This window comes from Bombina bombina, chromosome 5 (assembly GCF_027579735.1).
Source record: "Bombina bombina isolate aBomBom1 chromosome 5, aBomBom1.pri, whole genome shotgun sequence".
Classification (NCBI taxonomy): domain Eukaryota; kingdom Metazoa; phylum Chordata; class Amphibia; order Anura; family Bombinatoridae; genus Bombina; species Bombina bombina.
In genome coordinates this window covers 420605122-420630378 of record NC_069503.1, presented here as the reverse complement: position 1 = coordinate 420630378, position 25257 = coordinate 420605122, and positions in this window count along the sequence as shown.

Genomic DNA, 25257 nt, shown 5'->3' with positions numbered 1-25257 from the left:
TAGATTTGGTGTAATTAGTTTAAATATCTGATAATTTATTTTTTATTTTGTGTAATTTAGTGTTTTTTTGTTTGTAATTTAGTTAATTGTATTTAATTAATTTAATTTATTTAGTTGTAGTGTAAGGTTAGGTGTTAGTGTAAGACAGGTTAGGTTTTATTTTACAGGTAAATTTGTATTTATTTTAGCTAGGTAGTTAGTAAATAGTTAATAACTAATTACTAACTATTCTACCTAGTTAAAATAAATACAAACTTGTCTGTGAAATAAAAATAAAACCTAAGATAGCTACAATGTAACTATTAGTTATATTGTAGCTAGCTTAGGGTTTATTTTATAGGTAAGTATTTAGTTTGAAATAGGAATTATTTAGTTAATGATAGGAATTTTTAATTAGATTTATTTTAATTATATTAAAGTTAATGGGTGTTAGGGTTAGACTTAGGGTTAGGTTTAGGGGTTAATAACTATAGTATAGTGGCGGCGACGTTGGGGGTGGCAGATTAGGGGTTAATAACTGTAATGTAGGTGGCGGCGACATTGGGGGCGGCAGATTAGGGGTTAATAAGTGTAGGTAGGTGGCGGCGATGTCGGGGGCGGCAGATTAGTGGTTAATAACTGTAATGTAGGTGGCGGCGACATTGGGGGGCAGATTAGGGGTTAATAACTGTAATGTAGGTTGCGGCATTGTTAGGGACAGCAGATTAGGGGTTAATAATATTTAACTAGTGTTTGCGATGCGGGAGTGCGGCAGTTTAGGGGTTGAGTTGATATGTTTATTCTAGTGATGGCGATGTCGGGAGCGGCAGATTAGGGGTTAAAAAATTTATTTTAGTGTTTGCGATGCGGGAGGGCCTTGGTTTAGGGGTTAATAGGTAGTTTATGGGTGTTAGTGTACTTTTTAGCACTTTAGGTATGAGTTTTGTGCTACAGCTTTGTAGCACAAAACCCATAACTACTGACTTTCAGTTTATGGTATGGATCTTGACGGTATGGGCTGTACCGCTCACTTTTTGGCCGGATAGGCAAACTCGTAATACCTGCGCTATGGAAGTCCCATTGAAAAATGACTTTTTGAAAGCTGTGGTAGTTACGTTGCGTTACTGCCAAAAAAGTGTGCGGTGCAGAAATACCTGCAAGACTCTTAATACCAGCGGTAGTGAAAAAGAGCCTTAACGCTGCTTTTTCACTCATACCGCAAAACTCGTAATCCAGCCGACTGTTATTAAGGACTAAATTACTATGCACTTTTCCTACATTTGGACTTTGGAGTATATTCTGCTACATGCTGCACAGTGATTGCTTAAATTGTGCAAGAGCTAATTTATTATCTGTCTCTAACTACTACAGTAAAGAATAAGACTTGAGAAGCCCATCGTTCAAAAGGCTACTTTACTGCAAAACTGTGCATACTTTTTCTAACAAAATTACAGTTTTAAATGTTGTTAAAACATTTATTTGTACGTAAATCTTTGCAATACAGTGATTAATTTCTGATACAATTTATTGTCCTTTTATTTAGTGCATATTGCTGCTTGATGAACATATTTATAGACACTTATGCAAATGAAAAGTGCAAGTACGAAAGTAAAATGTATACAAACAAAGCAAAACATTTAGGGCGAGATTACTAGTGGAGCTCTAATTGATCTCGCACTCGTAAACTGGCAATCTCGCCCATTTACGGGCGCGCGATAAATAACCAGCCGTTTCAAGTCGCAGGTTATTGCTACCTGGAGCTTGTGGTAGCAATTATCCAGAGGTTTTTCTTAAACTACACTAAGCAATTTTTAGGGGTTAAAGTGAGTGGTTCTGGGATGTTTGAAACAAAACGACACTGAAAATTACCTTTACATATGTGTGTTCCCTGTAAATATATATGTATATGCTTATATACATATATTTGTATGTCTTAATATGTGTATATATTCATATTCTGTACATATATATTTAAATCTGCTGTCCATCGCTGCACGACTTACCCCCTTTGGTGCGCTAAATTATTATGCTGTGTCTCTCCTTTTGGACCCTAAGGAAGCTTATGGTGAGCTCAAAGCTTCCTTGCAATGTAACTCTTCATTGCGGGCATCTTCTAATACAATTGTGTGCGCTGGTATTACGAGTGGAGCACAAATATATTGCTCGCAAAAGCCCAATTTTGCGCTCCACTCGTAATCTGGACCATAATATGGAAAAAAATGAAATATCTATGGAAATATTAAAACCTAATACACTGTTGTTTGTCTTTTGATCTATAACCCTCTATTTGTACAATACAATTTAGCAAAATGTCATCTACAAATCTATATATATATAAAAATATTTTAAAATATATCAAATAAATTGATAATGTGTTATGTTTAGTCAAAAAACACAGTGGACAACTTGCTTTACATGATCTATGTTACAAATACTTCTGCCCAAATAATTAGTGTACCGTGTGTGTAAGAAGCAGAGAGCTCATCATGTACAGTATGATAAGGGAAATTCCTAGGGTATCTGTGCATATTTTAATGAGTCATCTGCATAGATAGACATATCCTCCTAAACCCTTGTAAAAATGCTTTGTTTTTGCATAAAAACAGACATTTTACATTATTTGTTCCTTCTAAAATTAGACTGAAAGAGAGATTAATACCCTAACACATAATATACATCTATAATATAATCACGTTTGTAGCGCGTCCATCGCCGCCGTCAGTTGCGCGCACAGCCAAAAAAATTTAGGCTGAGCACGCAGCCAAATGAAGCATTTAACCAAAAAACCTAACCGTTTGCACAAAATATTAACAAAAAAACCTAACCGCCGAAAATGAAGTATTTACCACAAAACACCTAACCGCCCGCACAAAATATTAACAAAAAAAAACTAACTGCCCGCACAAAATAATAACAAAAAACCTAACCGCCTGCACGAAGTATTAAAAAAAAAAACGCTTGCACAAAGTATTAACAAAAAAAAAACCCTAACTGCCCACACAAAGTATTAAAGGGACACTGTAATAAAAAAACAGCTTAGTTTAAATCGAACGTTTATAAATAAAACACTTTTAAATGCGCTTTCATTTCTAAATAATTACCGTTTTGCCGCAATTTCATTTAGATTTTTTATTAATTTCCAAACCCACTCCTTGGATACCGTTGCTGCTTGTCCAATCTGGGCTGACAACCCAGGTTGGAATCTGGCGGCACTTAGCCACGATGCGCATGAGCAAGCACTAGTAAAGTCATTGTAGATGTCACTCACTGGAAGTCTATGTTGAATTTAGGAGACCCGCTCAATAATTCCGGCATCAGGGAGGTAATATGCGCATGCAAGAATTGAACAATCCAAATGCGCATGCACAGGGTGACGATATTGATTTATATTCAGGAACTCGCCATCCTATTGGACATTGCTTTGGATCATGTACTGCCCATATTTGTGGGTTTGGTTTAGTGACGTTATTGCCGAAAACTAAAATTATATTTTATAACAATAAGAAGCATCGTTGGAGAACAAAATTAGGTAATTTAGCTTATATTTAATTATATTAGATACAATTTGTGTTCCATTTGTGTGCAAAAAAAAAAAAAAAAAAAAAAGGTTTGTAATCCTTTAACAAAAAACACCTAACCGCCCGCACAAAGTATTAAAGTGTCAGTAAACCTAAAAATAATGTTATATAATTCTGCACATAGTGCAGAATTATATAACATTATTTAAGTGCTATAGTTATAAATGCCTTTTTTCCCTTTTAATATTTAAAAAATATGCCGCTTTTACAGACCCGCTCTCTGCTCTCTGCTGAGCGGGTCTGTTTTTTTAGTCAGCGCATTGGGCCAGCTGTATAGTCACAGCCCGGCCCGACCGCGCCATAAGACTAAGTGAAGCTCGCTCCTGCTCTGTCTGACAGCAGAAGCGAGCTTCACTTAATGTTATGGCGCGGTCGGGCCGGGCTGTGACTATACAGCTGGCCCAATGCGCTGACTAAAAAAAACAGACCCGCTCAGCAGAGAGCAGAGAGCGGGTCTGTAAAAGCGGCATATTTTTTAAAAATATTAAAAGGGAAAAAAGGCATTTATAACTATAGCACTAAAATAATGTTATATAATTCTGCACTATGTGCAGAATTATATAACATTATTTTTTAGGTTTACTGTCCCTTTAACAACAAAAAAACTAACCGCCCGCACAAAGTATTTACAAAAAAAAACATAAAAACCTAAATATTTTGGATAATTATGTTTATTTTGTTCTGTAATTTTATATATTTTTTTAATCTTTTGAAGGTTAGGTTTTTAAATCAGAATCGACCAATGCTTCTCAACAATCTTTTCTACAATGTGTCTATTTACACTGTATTCTGTAATAAAAGGAATGGAGAGTGATTAATTGTCAGAGTTCATCTTATTGTTCTTACATTTATATTTCAAGAGATCTTTACGATCTTTGCGCCTGACCTCCTCTATATCTCTCTCAAGACTATCCTCTTCATAGCCTCTTTCTAAAAATCTTTTCTTCAATATTGTAGCTTGCTCTTCCCATTTTGTTGGATTCGAGCAGTTCTTTCTCAATCTGAGGAGTTGTCCTTTTGCTATATTGGACTTCCAGTTTTTGTGATGGCAACTGTCTTGGTGAATATAATTATTGCAATCTACTTCTTTGAAGAACGTAGATGTTTCTAATTGCCCAATTATGACCTCAATTTCTTTGGTGTTATGTTCTTATGTGAACTTCAGGTTATGACTATTATTGTTCATAACCTGTATGGTGTATTCGAAATCCTCTATATTATGAGGATGTTGTCTATGTATCTGTGGTACAGGACCAGGTCCGCGCTAGCTGGGCACGAGTCCCAGAATATGAGTTCCCATCGTCCCATGTATGAATTTGCATAGCTAGGCGCGAACCTGGTCCCCATAGCTGTACCATATATCTGTAATAGACCACGTTATTATTATTAATCAGGTCATTTGATCACTCACTATTTTTTGAGTAAGGATTCTTCTAAGACTCACTATCCACAAGTTTTTTTTTATATATTGGACTAAGGGACAAATCTGACATCATCTTACCAGACAGGTTTAATGCTTAATTAGTCATACAATTTACATCACTACCTCAACTATATATTTTATCACTACCTCAATTATATGTTCTATATGTTTTAAACGTGTTATATGTTTTAAACGTGTTATATTGTTAACAACATGGATCCATGATTGATTTTATATTTTGTGAATATTTTGTGAATATTGGTATTATACATCTGTTAGTTTTAAATCTATAAATAAATGTTTTATTGTGAATATATATTGTGAACACATAATCCTTTGCCTTCCTATAGGCGCTCCTTAGACCTCCCTCTCTTTGACTCACACTAGGATAAACTAGGTATCCACATCCTAAGGAGCTATAAGGGTTTTTATGGTGAGGGCGCTGTGAGATATATGTTTCCATTCTCATTGTGTCGTGTATTACACTCTCATTTGGTAGTGCACCCTTGGTGGTGCAGAAGAGACAAGCTGGAATCAAACAGTCACCCAGCAGGCTGATCTCCGGTATTAATACAGCAATCTGTGAATGGTATGGAGAAAGCAAACAAACACGCCAATATGGCCTAGTACTATATAGCAGTGAGAAATAAAGTATCAGTACAAATTGCACTCACATTTGGTGGAGCACCTCTCTTGGTGCATTAGAAGCAGGCTGGAATTTCACAGTCACCCAGCAGACTGACCTCCGGTGTGGTAGGGAAAAATCAAAAGGATCAGGATGCAAGATACAACAGTCCACAAAATGGTGGTTGCATAAATCAGAATGCAGGTATAAGTGTAAAATGTATGGTAGCAAGTGGTAAGTCTAAAAACTTACTTTAATAAAATACATAAAAACAAGCAACGTGTTTCTCAGCCAACTGGTGGCTGTTTCATCAGACGTAATACAATTAATACAAAACACTTGCTATATATACACCATACAATAAATCTTGTGCAATAAACAACACTTGATGTGGGTGTTAACCAATTAGGTATGTCATGGTAACTGTAGTAAACAGTAAACAATACAAAACACAATATAGCATGGTTAGTGCAGCATAATAAATACATAATATAAATTGACACTATAAAGTATTTGTAGTTTAATTGAGCACAACATCACATTCTGTATAATAACACCCCATATAGAGTTCCAGAGCGAGGTTGTTGATAGCTAAAAACACCCCACATAATAGTAAATGCAGATAAAGTTGGCAAGGAGTATTAACCTGTTTGTATATGTTTGGATAAAAATGGAGCAAAGCTTGTCATATTCAGAGGTATATATGTTTAAACTGAAGAGTAAAAAAATATGCTATTTACTTGCAAGACCTCCGTATCAGAATGTATTTTGAAAGAGATCTATTATACAAAATTTTTGCCAAAAAATATATAGTGAATATTCGGCACCAAAATTGATAAATGCAATTACCGTTTTAAAGATCTGATGATCTTAAGACTGTTACAGAGCACGGCGGTTTGATAAAGATGCAGAGTAGGAACTGTGTAGCCTCTTGGTTCACATAGGTTAAAACGGTCACATATTGTCAAAAGTGTGGTCAGGCCCACCCCTTTCTGTGACGTAATAGGCGTCCTCCATTGGTTAGGAATAATGGGAGGGGAATGGGAGCGTAATGTTCAACTCAGAGTGATTCACATTGGCAAGATAAGAATATAGTTGTCTGCATTGGAAACAGAAACCTCCCTCCTTGTGACGTAATGTGTCACATATGAGTGCATAGGGAGAAACTACGGAGCGATCCCCAAATGAAGTGTGTCAGATTCAAATAATAATATGTATAGTATCTATGTGAGGTGTCTTAACATACATGTCATATATCATAAATATGACCGTATATTCTGCAATAAAGAAGAAAGAATGTCAAAGGATAACAAGAAAATAAAGCAAATTTGATAATAGAAGTAAATTGAAAAGTTGTTTAAAATTGTATGTTTTATCTATTTGTTGTACTGAAATTTGAGTTTTTTTATATTTTGTGTACATTTTTTCTGTTTGTATCTTAATAAAGAAACCAGAAAAAAAAATATGGATGGTCACTAAAACTATGCTAAAGTAACAAATCTAATGGTGGCCTAAGACTTTTGCACAGTACTATAATATATATATATATATATATATATATATATATATATATATATATATATATATATATATATATATATATATATATATATATATATAAATAATAGCAAAAACTAGCACTCACTGGACTTTTTCAAACACCAAAAGGTTTAATGTCACATTTCGGAAACGTCACATTAAACCTTTTGGTGTTTGAAAAAGTCCAGTGAGTGCTAGTTTTTGCTATTATTATCCATTACCCACTAGCACCCTGGCTGCTGAACCGTGGAAGTGAGAGTGCTCATCTTGGTACTATATATATATATATATATACATGTGTTGATTCATGGAAGAGTGAATCCTAGTAAGAGTCCATAGCATTCACAATTACCCTGTATATGTTGTATGTTTTCCTATGCTATACTTTGTTTAACAAAGGCCAATTGATCTCCAGGAGCCCTGGGTAGACTGCCAAGGAACTGACAAGTCTGCAATACACATTTCCAGGAGTCACATTTACTTTGAAGCATTGTTTTCAAATGTTTTTCAGCTGAGGTAGACACTGAATATTATATAAAGCTTTTAAAATGCTTTTACATGGAGAGACACAGGGCTATTTATTCAAGTTTTTACTGTTTAGGCTAAACAATAGTATTGCTATGTTAGCACGTGATACCTGAGAGTTATATACAAAAGGAACCAATCACAATCATATGCCAATTGTTATACAGCAAGAGAGCTATAAGACCAATTTAGGACTAGATCATATGCTAATTTTATAAATGTGCACCAAATGCCCCCAAAATACTGCGTAGTGTATTTTATAATAAAATAAAGATACCAGAATCTTTATTTTTTAATAAAATTACTGCACTAGGCAGTATTTTGGGGCTAAAGTTCCCTGTAAATATATATGAATATGCTGATATATATATATTTATGTGTTAATATATGTATATACACATATTAACACAAAAATATATATGTATATACATATATATATCCTTAGAAAAAGATTAAGCAATCCTCTTTGCTGGTAAAAGTATATTCACTTTATCTGTTGAAAAAAATTATTCACATAGTGCAAGACAAATGCGGCCTTACGTGTTTCGGCTAAACAGTTGTGCCATAATCATAGACCCCTATGATTACGGTACAACTGTTTAGCCGAAACGCGTAAGCCCGCATTTGTCTTGCACTATGTGAATAATTTTTTTCAACAAATAAAGTGAATATACTTTTACCAGCAAAGAGGATCGCTTCATGTTTTTCTAAGGATAGCTTTCAAACAAGCAGGGAGGAGCTTGGTCTATGGATCCTAGCTGTAAGACCTAGACGACACAGGACTGCTGAGGTGCTGAGGCTTTGGGAAATAGTTCTACAAGGGATTCCCCAAGCAGCAGTTGAGACGGACAGCAAGGAGTAAAGCCAGCAGCTGGGGCCTAAGCCGTACACAGTTTTCACAGCGTCTGTAAACGCTGAAGTGGAAGTCTGGTGCCACAATATCAATCTTGAGCACGCAGGACACGATCCACCCCCAGATAGGAGCCGGAAAGGCATTTAACAGGGGAGTGCGCTCAGAATCTATTTTGGTTAGAGAGATAGTAGTCGGCTGATGCTTATCTATAATATAGCTAATGTGTGTGTGCCCACATATGCTGCTTCTGGCCTACGTGGGACATTAATTGTCTTTTTTGTCTGGTCAAATCCTGAACTATATCCTTATACTGTGATTATATGCAGGTATTGAGCTCTGATTGTGGACACTGTGTGTTCTATCAATTACATATATATATATATATATATACAGTATATATATATATATTTTAGAAAATTGGTGTAAATGCACTCTCACCAACTCTTGCAACTTGTCAGGGTGCTATGAAGGTAATTACAGAAATGTAGAAAAGAAGCATTCACTGAACTTACTCCAACAGTGACAAAAGTTTAACGGAATATAGTGACGTTTCGGGACAGCAACAGTCCCTTCCTCTGACCAATTAACAATGTGTGAAAACAGCCTTTAAAAAGGCTCCAGATAACCCTCCCCACATGATTGACCAATCACGGCCAAAAGTTCAACACACCCCTCATAGTGACCAATGGCAATCCACAATAGATAGCAAAATACTCATATAGTGAAAATTTGTATAACAAACATACGTAGAATAAAGTTAAAATAGGACCCTGAATTGTCAATACAAAGGGGCAATCAAACTCCAATCGGGTGCAAAGATAGGCAGGTAAAACGTTAAATAACTTAAGAGTGATAAACCAACAAAATTGGTGATCGTAATTCCACCAATCAGCAACTACCTAACACTCACAGATCAACACGTCATCCCAGTGTAACCGTAGCTCACGCCCCTTGTCACTAGGGACGCCCAAAGAGATCGCAAAACCAAACACGAGAATGAAAAATGAGACACACCCAACGCTCACTCAGAGCGCCTCACAGACAAATCATCTTAACCTGTACACAAACCACAATCACAAATTCAATATTCGGTCCCCACCTTAGTCGGCAAAGATGTTGCCTATTCACACATTGTTGTCAAACCTAATATACTACAGAGACCCAAATAGATACCATAGAGAATCTTATTGCGATTAACTTACAAATCTCGTACAGCAAACGATCAACTTGTGAGGCTTAGCACACATCGCTAAAGTAAACAAAGTGGAGGATGTTCAACCAATCAAGAAGCCTAAAAGGGACAAGCCTGCCCACATCTAGGCGTGTCAGAGCTCTGCAATGATTTGATAGGCTATCTGCGCCCGAATGGGCGTAATAGACACCCCACAACCAGCTTTAACTTCGATGTACGCCTACCAGCTAAATAAACCTAATGGCGATATTTAGCCAATACAAGACACAAGTTGTAAGAGGCGTATGAGTGTCATTACATCATAGGTTGCTCACCAGTAGTAGGCGTGTTCAGCTCAAAAAGTAAACAAACCATAAATGTGCATTAGCACCTACACATACAACCCAAATAAAAAAATAACTCCTAAAGGAGCAGTCTATGCTAGAAAACAAAAAACAAAAACTAAAACAAAAAACATACCCAGGACATTATCTTAATGAGTTCCAAATATATCCTCAAAGTAGATTACAAGTTGTACTCCTGTTAATTAGTGTAAATTAATAAATATCAAATTCAGAGTAAAACCCTGACAAAATAACAAAGGCATAAAGAAGTTATAGAAAAATGTGAAGAAAAATCACCTCAACAGTAACTATCATTGAGAATTTACATAACTAGTCTCGTCCCAAATAACTGCTATAATAGCAGTAGCGAACACCACAAATATTACATGTATGTAATAAGAGTTAAATCCATATTAACTCAAACACAATATGATTCTGTCATAAAGCATGATCACCAAGAATATCCAGTGATATTGAGATAAAGGTCACAAAGAACATATTACCAAACTTAGGGGAGAAATATCAGTCAATCCCTGCCCATTCCATTGAACCAAATATGGAGTGAGAAAAGCCCCAGATCGACAACACAGGGTACCAATCAACATAAAAATACAGTGATGAGTGAGTTATTCTTTTATTTGGGTTGTATGTGTAGGTGCTAATGCACATTTACGGTTTGTTTACTTTTTGAGCTGAACACGCCTACTACTGGTGAGCAACCTATGATGTAATGACACTGATACGCCTCTTACAACTTTTGTCTCGTATTGGCTAAATATCGCCATTAGGTTTATTTAGCTGGTAGGAGTACATCGAAGTTAAAGCTGGTTGTGGCGGTGTCTATTACGCCCATTCGGGCGCAGATAGCCTATGAAATCATTGCAGAGCTCTGACACGCCTAGATGTGGGCAGGCTTGTCCCTTTTATGCTTCTTGATTGGTTGAACATCGCCACTTTGTTTACTTTAGCGATGTGTGCTAAGCCTCACAAGTTGATCGTTTGCTGTACGAGATTTGTAAGTTAATCACAATAAGATTCTCTATGGTATCTATTTGGGTCTCTGTAGTATATTAGGTTTGACAACAATGTGTGAATGGGCGACATCTTTGCCGACTAAGGTGGGGACCGAATATTGAATTTGTGATTGTGGTTTGTGTACAGGTCAAGATGATTTGTCTGTGGGGCGCTCTGAGTGAGCGTTTGGTGTGTCTCATTTTTCATTCTCGTGTTTGGTTTTGCGATCTCTTTGGGCGTCCCTAGTGACAAGGGGCGTGAGCTACGGTTACCCTGGATGACGTGTTGATCTGTGAGTGTTAGGTAGTTGCTGATTGGTGGAATTACGATCACCAATTTTGTTGGTTTACCACTCTTAAGTTATTTAACGTTTTACCTGCCTATCTTTGCACCCGATTGGAGTTTGATTGCCCCTTTGTATTGACGATTCAGGGTCCTATTTTAACTTTATTCTATGTATGTTTGTTATACACATTTTCACTATATGAGTATTTTGCTATCTATTGTGGATTGCCATTGGTCACTATGAGGGGTGTGTTGAACTTTTGGCCGTGATTGGTCAATCATGTGGGGAGGGTTACTTTGAGGATATATTTGGAACTCATTAACCCCTTAACGACACGCGTCGTACAGGGTACGTCGCACACAACCTGGTCTTTAAAGACCAGCGACGTACCCTGTACGACGTTGGGGTTGAAAGCGGCTGGAAGCGATCCTGATCGCTTCCAGCCGCTTTCCGGTTATTGCAGTGATGCCTCGATATCGAGGCATCACTGCAATAACATTTTACCCCATCCGATGCAGAGAGAGCCACTCTGTGGCCCTCTCTGCACCGGACATCGATGGCCCGCAATCGTTGGTGGGTGGGAGCCGACGTGGGAGGCGGGTGGGCGGCCATCGGTGCATGTCGTAATGCAGCGGTGGGCGGGATCGTGGGCGGGCTCGCTGGGGGCGCGCACGGACGCGCGCGTGTGCACGCAGGGAGGCGGGCGGGCGCGTGCACGGGGAGGGAGCGGGTGGGAACCATTACACTATGAAACAGTTTGTTAAAATATAGAGGCAGAGAGGGGGAATAAAAATTTATTTTAAACAATCGAAGTGATCTGGGAGGGGGTGGGGGTTTTATTCTTTGGAGGGGGGAAGCTACACTACAGAAAAGTGGGGAAAAAAATAAAAAAATATATATTTTTTTGTAAACTGGGTACTGGCAGACAGCTGCCAGTACCCAAGATGGCTCCCAATAATGTAGAAGGGGAGGGTTAGAGAGCTGTTTGGGGGGGATCAGGGAGGTTTGGGGCTAAGGGGTATTCTACACAGCAGCATATGTAAATATGCTAAAAAAAAATAATTAAAAAAAAAGATACCTTTTATTTTAGTACTGGCAGACTTTCTGCCAGTACTTAAGATGGCGGGGACAATTGTGGGGTGGGGGAGGGAAGAGAGCTGTTTGGGAGGGATCAGGGGGTCTGCTGTGTTAGGTGGGAGGCTGATCTCTACACTAAAGCTAACATTAACCCTGCAAGTTCCCTACAAGATCCCTAATTAACCCCTTCACTGCTAGACATAATACACGTGTGATGTGCAGCGGCATTTAGCAGCCTTCTAATTACCAAAAAGCATCGCCAAAACCATATATGTCTGCTATTTCTGAACAAAGGGGATCCCAGAGAAGCATTAACAACCATTTGTGCCATAATTGCACAAGCTGTTTGTAAATAATTTCAGTGAGAAACCTAAAATTGCGAAAAAATTTACGTTTTTTAAAATTTGATCGCATTTGGCGGTGAAATGGTGGCATTAAATATACCAAAATGGGTCTAGATCAATACTTTGGGTTGTCTACTACACTACACTAAAGCTAAAATTAACTCTACAAGCTCCCTACATGCTCCCTAATTAACCCCTTCACTGCTGGGCATAAAACACGTGTGGTGCGCAGTGGCATTTAGCAGCCTTCTAATTACCAAAAAGCAACACCAAAGCCATATAAGTCTGCTATTTCTGAACAAAGGGGATCCCAGAGAAGCATTTACAACCATTTATGCCATAATTGCACAAGTTGTTTGTAAATAATTTCTGTGAGAAACCTAAAGTTTGTGAAAAAATTTGTGAAAAATTGAACAATTTTTTTTATTTGATCGCATTGGCGGTGAAATGGTGGCATGAAATATACCAACATGGGCCTAGATCAATACTTTGGAATGTCTTCTAAAAAAATATATACATGTTAAGGGATATTCAGGTATTCCTGACAGATATCAGGGTTCCAATGTAACTAGCGCTCATTTTGAAAAAAAGTGGCTTTGAAATAGCAAAGTGCTACTTGTATTTATTGCCCTATAACTTGCAAAAAAAGCAAAGAACGTGTTAACATTGGGTATTTCTAAACTCAGGACAAAATTTAGAAACTATTTAGCATGGTTGTTTTTTGGTGGTTGTAGATGTGTAACAGATTTTGGGGGTCAAAGTTAGAAAAAGTGTGTTTTTTTCCATTTTTTCCTCATATTTTATAATTTGTTTAATAATAAATTATAAGATATGATGAAAATAATGGTATCTTTAGAAAGTCCATTTAGTGGCGAGAAAAACGGTATATAATATGTGTGGGTACAGTAAATGAGTAAGAGGAAAATTACAGCTAAACACAAACACCGCAGAAATGTAAAAATAGCCCTGGTCTTTAAGGGAAAGAAATTGAAAAATGGCCTTGGTCCTTAAGGGGTTAAGATAATGTCCTGGGTATGTTTTTTGTTTTAGTTTTTGTTTTTTGTTTTCTAGCATAGACTGCTCCTTTAGGAGTTATTTTTTTATTTGGGTTGTATGTGTAGGTGCTAATGCACATTTATGGTTTGTTTACTTTTTGAGCTGAACACGCCTACTACTGGTGAGCAACCTATGATGTAATGACACTCATACGCCTCTTACAACTTGTGTCTCGTATTGGCTAAATATCGCCATTAGGTTTATTTAGCTGGTAGGCGTACATCGAAGTTAAAGCTGGTTGTGGGGGTGTCTATTACGCCCATTCGGGCGCAGATAGCCTATCAAATCATTGCAGAGCTCTGACACGCCTAGATGTGGGCAGGCTTGTCCCTTTTAGGCTTCTTGATTGGTTGAACATCCTCCACTTTGTTTACTTTAGCGATGTGTGCTAAACCTCACAAGTTGATCGTTTGCTGTACGAGATTTGTAAGTTAATCGCAATAAGATTCTCTATGGTATCTATTTGGGTCTCTGTAGTATATTAGGTTTGACAAAAATGTGTGAATGGGCGACATCTTTGCCGACTAAGGTGGGGACCGAATATTGAATTTGTGATTGTGGTTTGTGTACAGGTCAAGATGATTTGTCTGTGGGGCGCTCTGAGTGAGCGTTTGATGTGTCTCATTTTTCATTCTCGTGTTTGGTTTTGCGATCTCTTTGGGCGTCCCTAGTGACAAGGGGCGTGAGCTACGGTTACCCTGGATGACGTGTTGATCCGTGAGTGTTAGGTAGTTGCTGATTGGTGGAATTACGATCACCAATTTTGTTGGTTTACCACTCTTAAGTTATTTAACGTTTTACCTGCCTATCTTTGCACCCGATTGGAGTTTGATTGCCCCTTTGTATTGACGATTCAGGGTCCTATTTTAACTTTATTCTATGTATGTTTGTTATACACATTTTCACTATATGAGTATTTTGCTATCTATTGTGGATTGCCATTGGTCACTATGAGGGGTGTGTTGAACTTTTGGCCGTGATTGGTCAATCATGTGGGGAGGGTTATCTGGAGCCTTTTTAAAGGCTGTTTTCACACATTGTTAATTGGTCAGAGAAAGGGACTGTTGCTGTCCCGAAATGTCACTATATTCCATTAAACTTTTGTCACTGTTGGAGTAAGTTCAGTGAGTGCTTCTTTTCTACATTTCTCTATATATATGTATACGTATATATATATATATATATATATATATATATATATATATTTATTTAACATTGCTGCCATTGGTGTGCTACTTACCCCCTTTGCTGCACTGAAGGTCTGATGCCAGCATCAGAATGAGGCTCCCATAGGAGCCTATGGAAACCCGCTCTTGCGAGTGCAATGCTTCCAAGCAATGCGAACGCAACCTGTATTGCACAGTGGAGCGCAAATATTGCTTTAATGAAAGCAATATTTAGCACTCCACTTGTAATCTGGCCCTTAATATGTTTACCAACCTACCTTATATGGATGGGCATCTGGAGGAAAAGGGGACAACCCCCCATTTAATATTTACTCTTGGCGGCAAAATTATCAAAAGTCTGTCGGACCTGATCCGACAGTGCGGATCAGGTCCGACAGACATCACTGAATGCGGAAAGCAATACGCTCTCCGTATTCAGCATTGCACCAGCAGCTCACAAGAGCTTCTGGTGCAACACCGCCCCCTGCAGATTCGCCGCCAATCGGCCGCCAGCAGGGGGATGTCAATCAACCCGATCGGGTTGAATTCCGGTGATTCCTGTCCGCCTCATCAGAGCAGGCGGACAGGGTTATGGAGCAGCAGTCTTTAGACCGCTGCTTCATAACTGCTGTTTCTGGCGAGCCTGCAAGCTCGCCAGAAACACGGACCGTCAAGCTCCATTCGGAGCTTGATAGATAGGCCCCTTTATATATACTAGTATAAGCCCCCCACCAGAGTCACTTTTTTATACCTGTGAGCCACCATTTATAAAATGATGCCCAATGAGTCCAAAAAGCAACTCTCTCCTGCTGTACATGATGTCACTATAATATTTTGTTAAGGCTATTTTTTTTATATATATTTTACTCCCCCCCTGAAGAATGTCTGTGACCACCCATACAGTACTTATTTGTATACTTTGTGTCAATAGTTTACTATGTAAATACACTTGAATCTATAAGGCATGATGTATGTAATAAGTATAAGAACAAGTAATAGGGTAGTTAGTAAAAAAATATATTTTGCTATAGAGTCATTTCTATCAACCAATATGCAAGGAGTCTGTAGGTATTTACTTACTAGTTTCAGTTTAAATCCAAACAATAGTTACTTAAAGGAACAGTGAGGTCAAAATAAAACTTTCATGTTTCAGACAGAGCACACAATTTTAAACTTTCCAATTTACTTCTATTATATGATTTGCTTTGTTCTCTCGATATCCTTGAAGAGTAAAGTTAGGTAGGCTGACAAGAGCTTAGGGGCGTGCACATGTCTTTAGCAGTCTATCAGGTCGATTTATAAAGCAGTCAACACGCTCACATTTAAAAACCTCAGACTATGGGGTATTTTATTCAACAAATTACAAGAAAGGCTAGGCCAGCCTATTCTTGAAAAAGACTACATGCATAGCACTCACGGGGTTGCATGACCATGATAACATCCAAAGAGGAAATACTATGTAGATAGTCAGATACAAGATGTGCAGACTTGACTAGGATTGACAACTTAGAAAATTAAAAATTAACTTTTATTAAGAGCGTGATCAAAATTGGAAAACACACATTAAAAACACACTTAGGAGCCTATAGATATATGAAATGACTGTAGATTAATAATTAGGGGCTGGATATAGCAGGATATAAACCCCTCTCTTAACAGTATAATATGTGATTGGCACTCCAAGCAAGAAATGCCTAATAATGTTATAAGATAAAGTGAGTTATTATCTTGCTAGCGATATGGGACTTTTTAACTTGTTCACCTCAAAGGTGATGGTTAGTACATGAAGGGTTCATTTATGAAGTGTAGGATAATATGCAGACCGTGAGTCTATGTTTCAACCCAATTCTACGTGTAATTGGATATACAATGTTTGAAGTAAATATACGTTTCTTAAAGTATACTGTAAGGTATCACTGTACCAGTTTATATCCGTAACGTATTAAACAACCCACTGTTATTATTCACTTAGGCCTAGATTTAGAGTTTGGCGGTAGCTGTGAAAACCAGCGTTAGAGGCTCCTAACGCTGATTTTAGGCTACCGCCGGTATTTGGAGTCAGTCAGGAAAGGGTCTAACGCTCACTTTTCAGCCACGACTTTTCCATACCGCAGATCCCCTTACGTCAATTGCGTATCCTATCTTTTCAATGGGATCTTTCTAACTCTGGTATTTAGAGTCGTGGCTGAAGTGAGCGTTAGAATTCTAACGACAAAACTCCAGCCGCAGAAAAAAGTCAGTAGTTAAGAGCTTTCTGGGCTAACGCCGGTTTATAAAGCTCTTAACTACTGTGCTCTAAAGTACACTAACACCCATAAACTACCTATGTACCCCTAAACCGAGGTCCCCCCCACATCGCCGCCACTCAATTAATTTTTTTTAACCCCTAATCTGCCGACCGCCACCTACGTTATACTTATGTACCCCTAATCTGCTGCCCCTAACACCGCCGACCCCTATATTATATTTATTAACCCCTAACCTGCCCCCCACAATGTCGCCGCCAGCTACCTACAATAATTAACCCCTAATCTGCCGACCGCAAAGAGCCGCCACCTACATTATAGCTAGGTACCCCTAATCTGCTGCCCCTAACACCGCTGACCCCTATATTATATTTATTAACCCCTAATCTGCCCCCCTCAACGTCGCCTCCACCTGCCTACACTTATTAACCCCTAATCTGCCGAGCGGATCTTACCGCTACTATTTTAAAGTTATTAACCCCTAATCCGCCTCACTCCCGCCTCAATAACCCTATAATAAATAGTATTAACCCCTAATCTGCCCTCCCTAACATCGCCGACACCTAACTTCAATTATTAACCCCTAATCTGCCGACCGAATCTCGCCGCTATTCTAATAAATGGATTAACCCCTAAAGCTAAGTCTAACCCTAACACTAACACCCCCCTAAGTTAAATATAATTTAAATCTAACTAAATAAATTAACTCTTATTAAATAAATTATTCCTATTTAAAGCTAAATACTTACCTGTAAAATAAACCCTAATATAGCTACAATATAAATTATAATTATATTATAGCTATTTTAGGATTTATATTTATTTTACAGGTAACTTTGTATTTATTTTAACCAGGTACAATAGCTATTAAATAGTTAAGAACTATTTAATAGCTAAAATAGTTAAAATAATTACAAAATTACCTGTAAAATAAATCCTAACCTAAGTTACAATTAAACCTAACACTACACTATCAATAAATTAATTAAATAAAATATCTACAATTACCTACAATTAAACCTAACACTACACTATCAATAAATTAATTAAATACAATACCTATAAATAAATACAATTAAATAAACTAACTAAAGTACAAAAAATAAAAAAGAACTAAGTTACAAAAAATAAAAAAATATTTACAAACATCAGAAAAATATTACAACAATTTTAAACTAATTAAACCTACTCTAAGCCCCCTAATAAAATAACAAAGACCCCCAAAATAAAAAAATGCCCTACCCTATTCTAAATTACTAAAGTTCAAAGCTCTTTTACCTTACCAGCCCTGAACAGGGCCCTTTGCGGGGCATGCCCCAAAGAATTCAGCTCTTTTGCCTGTAAAAAAACCCATACAATACCCCCCCCAACATTACAAACCACCACCCACATACCCCTAATCTAACCCAAACCCCCCTTAAATAAACCTAACACTAAGCCCCTGAAGCTCTTCCTACCTTGTCTTCACCATGCCAGGTATCACCGATCGTTCCAGGCTCCGAAATCTTCATCTAAGCCCAAGCGGGGGCTAGACATCCATCATCCGATGGCTGAAGAAGTCCAGAAGAGGCTCCAAAGTCTTCTTCCAAGCGGCATCTTCTATCTTCATCCGATGAGGACCGGCTCCATCTTGAAGACCTCCACCGCGGACCCATCTTCTTCTTCCGACGACTTCCCGACGAATGACGGTTCCTTTAAGGGACGTCATCCAAGATGGCGTCCCTCGAATTCCGATTGGCTGATAGGATTCTATCAGCCAATCGGAATTAAGGTAGGAAAATTCTAATTGGCTGATGGAATCAGCCAATCAGAATCAAGTTCAATCCGATTGGCTGATCCGATCAGCCAATCAGATTGAGCTCACATTCTATTGGCTGATCGGAACAGCCAATAGAATGTGAGCTCAATCTGATTGGCTGATTGAATCAGCCAATCGGATTGAACTTGATTCTGATCAGAATTTTCCTACCTTAATTCCGAATGGCTTTAGGAAAAATCTGATTGGCTGATGGAATCAGCCAATCAGATTGAGCTCGCATTCTATTGGCTGTTCCGATCAGCCAATAGAATGCGAGCTCAATCTGATTGGCTGATTCCATCAGCCAATCAGATTTTTCCTACCTTAATTCCGATTGGCTGATAGAATCCTATCAGCCAATCGGAATTGAGGGGACGCCATCTTGGATGACGTCCCTTAAAGGGACAGTCAAGTCCAAAACAAACTTTCATGTTTCAAATAGGGCATGTAATTTTAAACAACTTTCCAATTTACTTTTATCACCAATTTTGCTTTGTTCTTTTGGTATTCTTACTTGAAAGCTAGACCTAGGAAGGCTCATATGATAATTGCTAAGCCCTTGAAGGCCACCTCTAATCACATGCTTTTGTATTTGCTTTTCACAGCAGGGGAGAGCTAGTTCAGGTAAACCCTATAGATAACATTGTGAGCATGCCTGTGGATTGTGGCAGACACTGCACTAATTGGCTAAAATGAAAGTCAATAGATAATAAATAAAATGTCATGTGATCAGGGGGCTGTCAGAAGATGTTTAGATACAAGGTAATCACAGAGGTAAAAAGTGTATTATTATAACTGTGTTGGTTATGCAAAACTGGGAAATGGGTAATAAAGGGATTATCTATCTTTTGAAACAACAAAAATTCTGGTCTTGACTGTCCCTTTAAAGGAGCCTTCATTCATCGTAGTCCGTCGGTTAAGAAGGAGGTTCCGCGTAGGCGGGAGGAAGATTCAAGACCCGGCTTGGAAGATGACATCGCCCGGATAGAAGACCTCCTCAGCGCCTCTTGGAAGATGACATCGGCCGGATCAAAGACTTCTTCAGCGCCGCCTGGATGATGACTTCATCGGATGGAAGATTTCTTCAGCGCCGCTTGGAGGATTAACTTCTTCTGCTCCGGATGTCCACTTCGGTTCCATCGCTGCTCGGCTGAGTGAAGACAAGGTAGGATGATCTTCAGGGGATTAGTGTTAGGTTTTTGTAAGGGGGGTTTGGGTTAGATTAGGGGTATGTGGGTGGTGGGTTTTAATGTTGGGGGGGGGTTGTATTTTTCTTTTACAGGCAAAAGAGCTGAACTTTTGGGGGCATGCCCCCACAAATGGCCCTTTTAAGGGCTGGTAAGGTAAAAGAGCTTTGAACTTTATTTAATTTAGAATAGGGTAGGGCATTTTTTTATTTTGGGGGGTTTGTTATTTTATTAGGGGGCTTAGATTAGGTGGAAGTAGCTTAAAATTGTTGTAATATTTTTAAAATGTTTGTAACTTATTTTTTTATTTTTTGTAACTTAGCTTTTTTTATTTTTTGTACTTTAGTTAGTTTTTGTAATTGTATTTAATTGTAGTTATTTGTAGGTAGTTTATTTAATTAATTTAATGATAGTGTAGTATTAGGTTTAATTGTAAATTAGGTTAGGATTTATTTTACAGGTAATTTTGTATTTCTTTTAGCTAGGTAGTTATTAAATAGTTAATAACTATTTAATAACTATTCTAACTAGCTAAAATAAATACAAAGTTACCTGTAAAATAAATATAAATCCTAAGATAGCTAGAATATAATTATTATTTATATTGTAGCTATCTTAGGGTTTATTTTACAGGTAAGTATTTAGTTTTAAATAGGAATAATTTATTAAAGTATAGTGTAGTGTTAGGTGTAATTATAACTTAGGTTAGGATTTATTTTACAGGTAAATTTCAGTTTATTTTAGCTAGGTAAGCTATTAAATAGTTAATAACTATTTAATAGCTATTGTACCTAGTTAAAATAAATTGAAAGGTACCTGTAAAATAAAAATAAATCCTAAGATAGCTAGAATATAATTATTATTTATATTGTAGCTATATTAGGGTTTATTTTAAAGGTAAGTATTTAGTTTTAAATAGGATTAATTTAGTTAATAATAAAAATATTATTTAGATTTATTTAATTAATATTTAAGTTAGGGGGGCGTTAGGGTTAGTGTTAGACTTAGGTTTAGGGGTTAATAATTTTATTACAGTGGCGGCGACGTAGTGGGGGGCAGGATAGGGGTTAATAAATTTATTATAGGTGGCGACGATGTAGGGGGGGCAGATTAGGGGTTAATAAATTTAATATAGGTGGCGACGGTGTAGGGGGGGCAGATTAGGGGTGAATACATTTATTATAGGTGGCGATGGTGTAGGGGGGGCAGGATAGGGGTTAATACATTTAATATAGGTTGCGGCGGGTTCAGGGAGCGGCGGTTTAGGGGTTAATACATTTATTATAGTTGCGGTGGGCTCCGGGAGCGGCGGTTTAGGGGTTAATACATTTATTATAGTTGAGGCGGGGTCAGGGAGCGGCGGTTTAGGGGTTAATATGTATAGAGTAGCTTGCGGTGGGCTCTGGGAGCGGCGGTTTAGGGGGTAATAACTTTATTTAGTTGCGGCGGTGTAGGGGGGGACAGATTAGTGGTGTTTAGACTTGGGGTACATGTTAGGGTGTTAGGTGCAGACAGCTCCCATAGAAATCAATGGGATGTCTGTCAGCAGCGAACTTGTACTTTCGCTATGGTCAGACTCCCATTGATTCCTATGGGATCCGCCGCCTCCAGGGTTGGCGGTTTGAAAACCAGGTACGCTGGGCTGTAAAAGTGCCAAGCGTACCTGCTAGTCATTTGATAACTAGCAAAAGTAGTGAGAATGTGCCGCACACATGTGTGTGCGGAACATCTGGAGTGACGTAAGAATCGATCTGTGTCGGACTGAGTCCGGCGGATCGAAGCTTACGTCACAAAATTCTACTTTTGCCGGTCTCGAGCCTTTGATAACTAAGGCGAATCAGCCTCGCCACAAATACGCTGCGGAATTCCAGCGTATTTGAGGTTGACGGCTTGATAACTACCCCCCTTAGAATGAATTAGGCTTTAGTAGTATACCATACTTTCAAATATTTCATTATTTTATAGATTCACTACCTCTGAATAAGCGGGGGCAAAAACATCTTTTCTGCATTTAGCCAGACATCAAGAGATATATATAACTGTTCCTTTGCATGATGTGCGATATCAGTGAGTAGCAGCAAAGGATCAATTATTGTAATATGATTATACTTTCCTTCTTAGTTAGGTATGTATCAATACTCTAACTGTTGAATGCACATTAGCTAAAACTCAGCAGTATAACCCATATGATCAAATACATTACAAGAATAGAACTTGATTAAATCAGCTCTGTCATCTGACACAGCCCTTACGTTGTTCTGGACTATCATTTCTGGTACGATGATTGGCTATCTTTTCATGACATCACTTCACAAGGCGTGGTTATCACGCTTTAAAAGACCGGCTCTTGAGCGGCGAGCTCACTCTTTGAAAAAGCCGAAAGGCAAAACATGTTAGGGTTGTTAGGGTACTGGTGAGGAGTCCTTGGAGCTCCTGTATTTTTAGTATGCCTTAGGCAGTCTCAGTTGATATTTAATTAACAATACTATATTAAATAACTTAAGGGCTGGGCATGGGGCAAACTGTTACATGGAACTGCTAAATAACTTATTTATAACTTTCATTATTTAACCTCGGTTAGCCTATTTATAATTTCCTAACATTACGGTTACCTTTATTGAGACGGTGAAGGGACAATAACGGTCTCTATTTATCTGCTTGCCTTACAAGTGTTGGTGGGAATGGTAGTACTATATTTGATAAGTTGTCAATGACACTGCCTGCTAAAGCTGTTGTCAAAAGTTTATATAAATAACTGTACACACTGTTATATTGAAATCACTAAATTACAATTAGTGCTGTATATTTGCTAAGCTCGTCCTAGAGGATATAGATCAAGTACTATTAGGTAATCATCTGGTGTGGTTATAGACATATATGCATACAAGTAACGCTTATGTGACAACATTATAATTGCTTTCCACAGTCTGAACAACACAGCCGTCAAGCATCATTGGTTGTGTACAGACCAAGAGACATCAGACGATCTGCAGCTTTATTACTGATACAATAATATTAATAATAGTGAATATATACTTATATCGTAGTTACGATTCTAGGTGTGAGCAATATACCTATTGAATGCTACATATTTTAGCGTTAAAATAACTAACTATTTGTAAGCGATATTTAGCTAATTTAGCAACATACCTGTCAGTTCTATCTGCCACATATAGAGTGTGTACTAACAAGCAACTTGCTGAAAGTAAGGACACGATTATCTACTAACAATGGCATATATGTTAATATGGTAACTACCACTCACTAACTGAGCAGTACAGCTACGGATATAAACTGGTACAGTGATACCTTACAGTATACCTTAAGAAACGTATATTTACTTCAAACATTGTATATCCAATTACACGTAGAATTGGGTTGAAACATAGACTCACCGTCTGCATATTATCCAACACTTCATAAATTAACCCTTCATGTACTAACCATCACCTTTGAGGTGAACAAGTGTAAAAAGTCCCATACCGCTAGCAGGATAATAACTCACTTTATCTTATAACATTATTAGGCATTTCTTGCTTGGAGTGCCAATCACATATTATACTGTTAAGAGAGGAGTTTATATCCTACTATATCCAGCCCCTAATTAATCTACAGTCATTTCATATATCTATAGGCTCCTAAGTGTGTTTTTAATGTGTGTTTTCCAATTTTAATCACGCTCTTAATAAAAGTTAATTTTTAATTTTCTAAGTTGTCAATCCTAGTCAAGTCTGCACATCTTGTGTCTGACTATCTACATAGTATTTCCTCTTTGGATATTATCATGGTCATGCAACCCCGTGAGTGCTATACATGTAGTCTTTTTCAAGAATAGGCTGGCCTAGCCTTTCTTGTAAGTTGTTGAATTGTTTCTTTACTACATTGCACCTAACCTTCCTACCTTACAAGTAATATGACAGAGTTCTCACATTATATTAGTAATAAAGGGGTTGAATAATTCTCTTGCATAAGTAGTGCCATTGGTTCTTTCTTTTTTATTCTATGGGGTATTTTATGCTCATAAAGAACAGTAAACCTTCCAGCTAAAGGGTTCAATGAATAAGTCTCTCTGACCTGTGAACACCTGAAGGTCCCAGGCCTATCTATTAACAGGAAAGAGTCTGCAAGTGAACAATTCAATCCGTGGGACAAGAGCTGCTGGAGCCCACAATGAGAGACCATGCTCTAATCCCCAAAGTCCGTTGTCTGTATTTGACTGTCGGTGTTGATGTCCGCAGCCTCCGACACTATAATAAAGCTATTAACCCCTATTCCGCCACTCCCCGACATCGCTGCCACTAAATAAAGTTATTAACCCCTAAACCTCTGGCCTCCCACATCACCGCCACTAAAAAAAAACTATTAACCCCTAAACCCCCAGCCCCCCACATTCACAAAAAACTAAATTAAATAATTAACCCCTAAACCTAACAACTCCCTAACTTTAAATTAAAATGACAATATCCCTATCTTAAAATAAATAAAAACTTACCTGTGAAATTAAAAAAACCTAAGTTAAAACTAACAATTAACCTAACATAACTATTATACTAAAATTAAAATAACTACCAATTAAATAAACTATATTACACATTAAAAAATAAACTAACACTACTGAAAACATTTAAGTCTAAAATTACAAAAAATAAAAAATACTAAATTACTAAAAAACCAAATTATCCAAAATAAAAACAATTACACCTAATCTAATAGCCCTATAAAAATAAAAAAGCCCATCCAAAATAATAAAAACCTAGCCTATAATAAACTACCAATAGCCCTTATAAGGGCCTTTTGTAGGGTATTGCCCTTAAGAAATAAGCTCTTTTACCTCTAAAAAAATACAAAGACCCGCCAACAGCAAAACCCACCACCCAACCAACCCCCCAAAATAAAAAACCTAACCTAACAAAAACATAAGCTACCCATTGCCCTGAAAAGGGCAATTGTATGGGGCATTGCCCTTAAAAGGGCAATTGTATGGGGCATTGCCCTTAAAAGGGCATTCAGCTCTTTTACATTGCCCTTAAAAGGGCATTCAGCTCT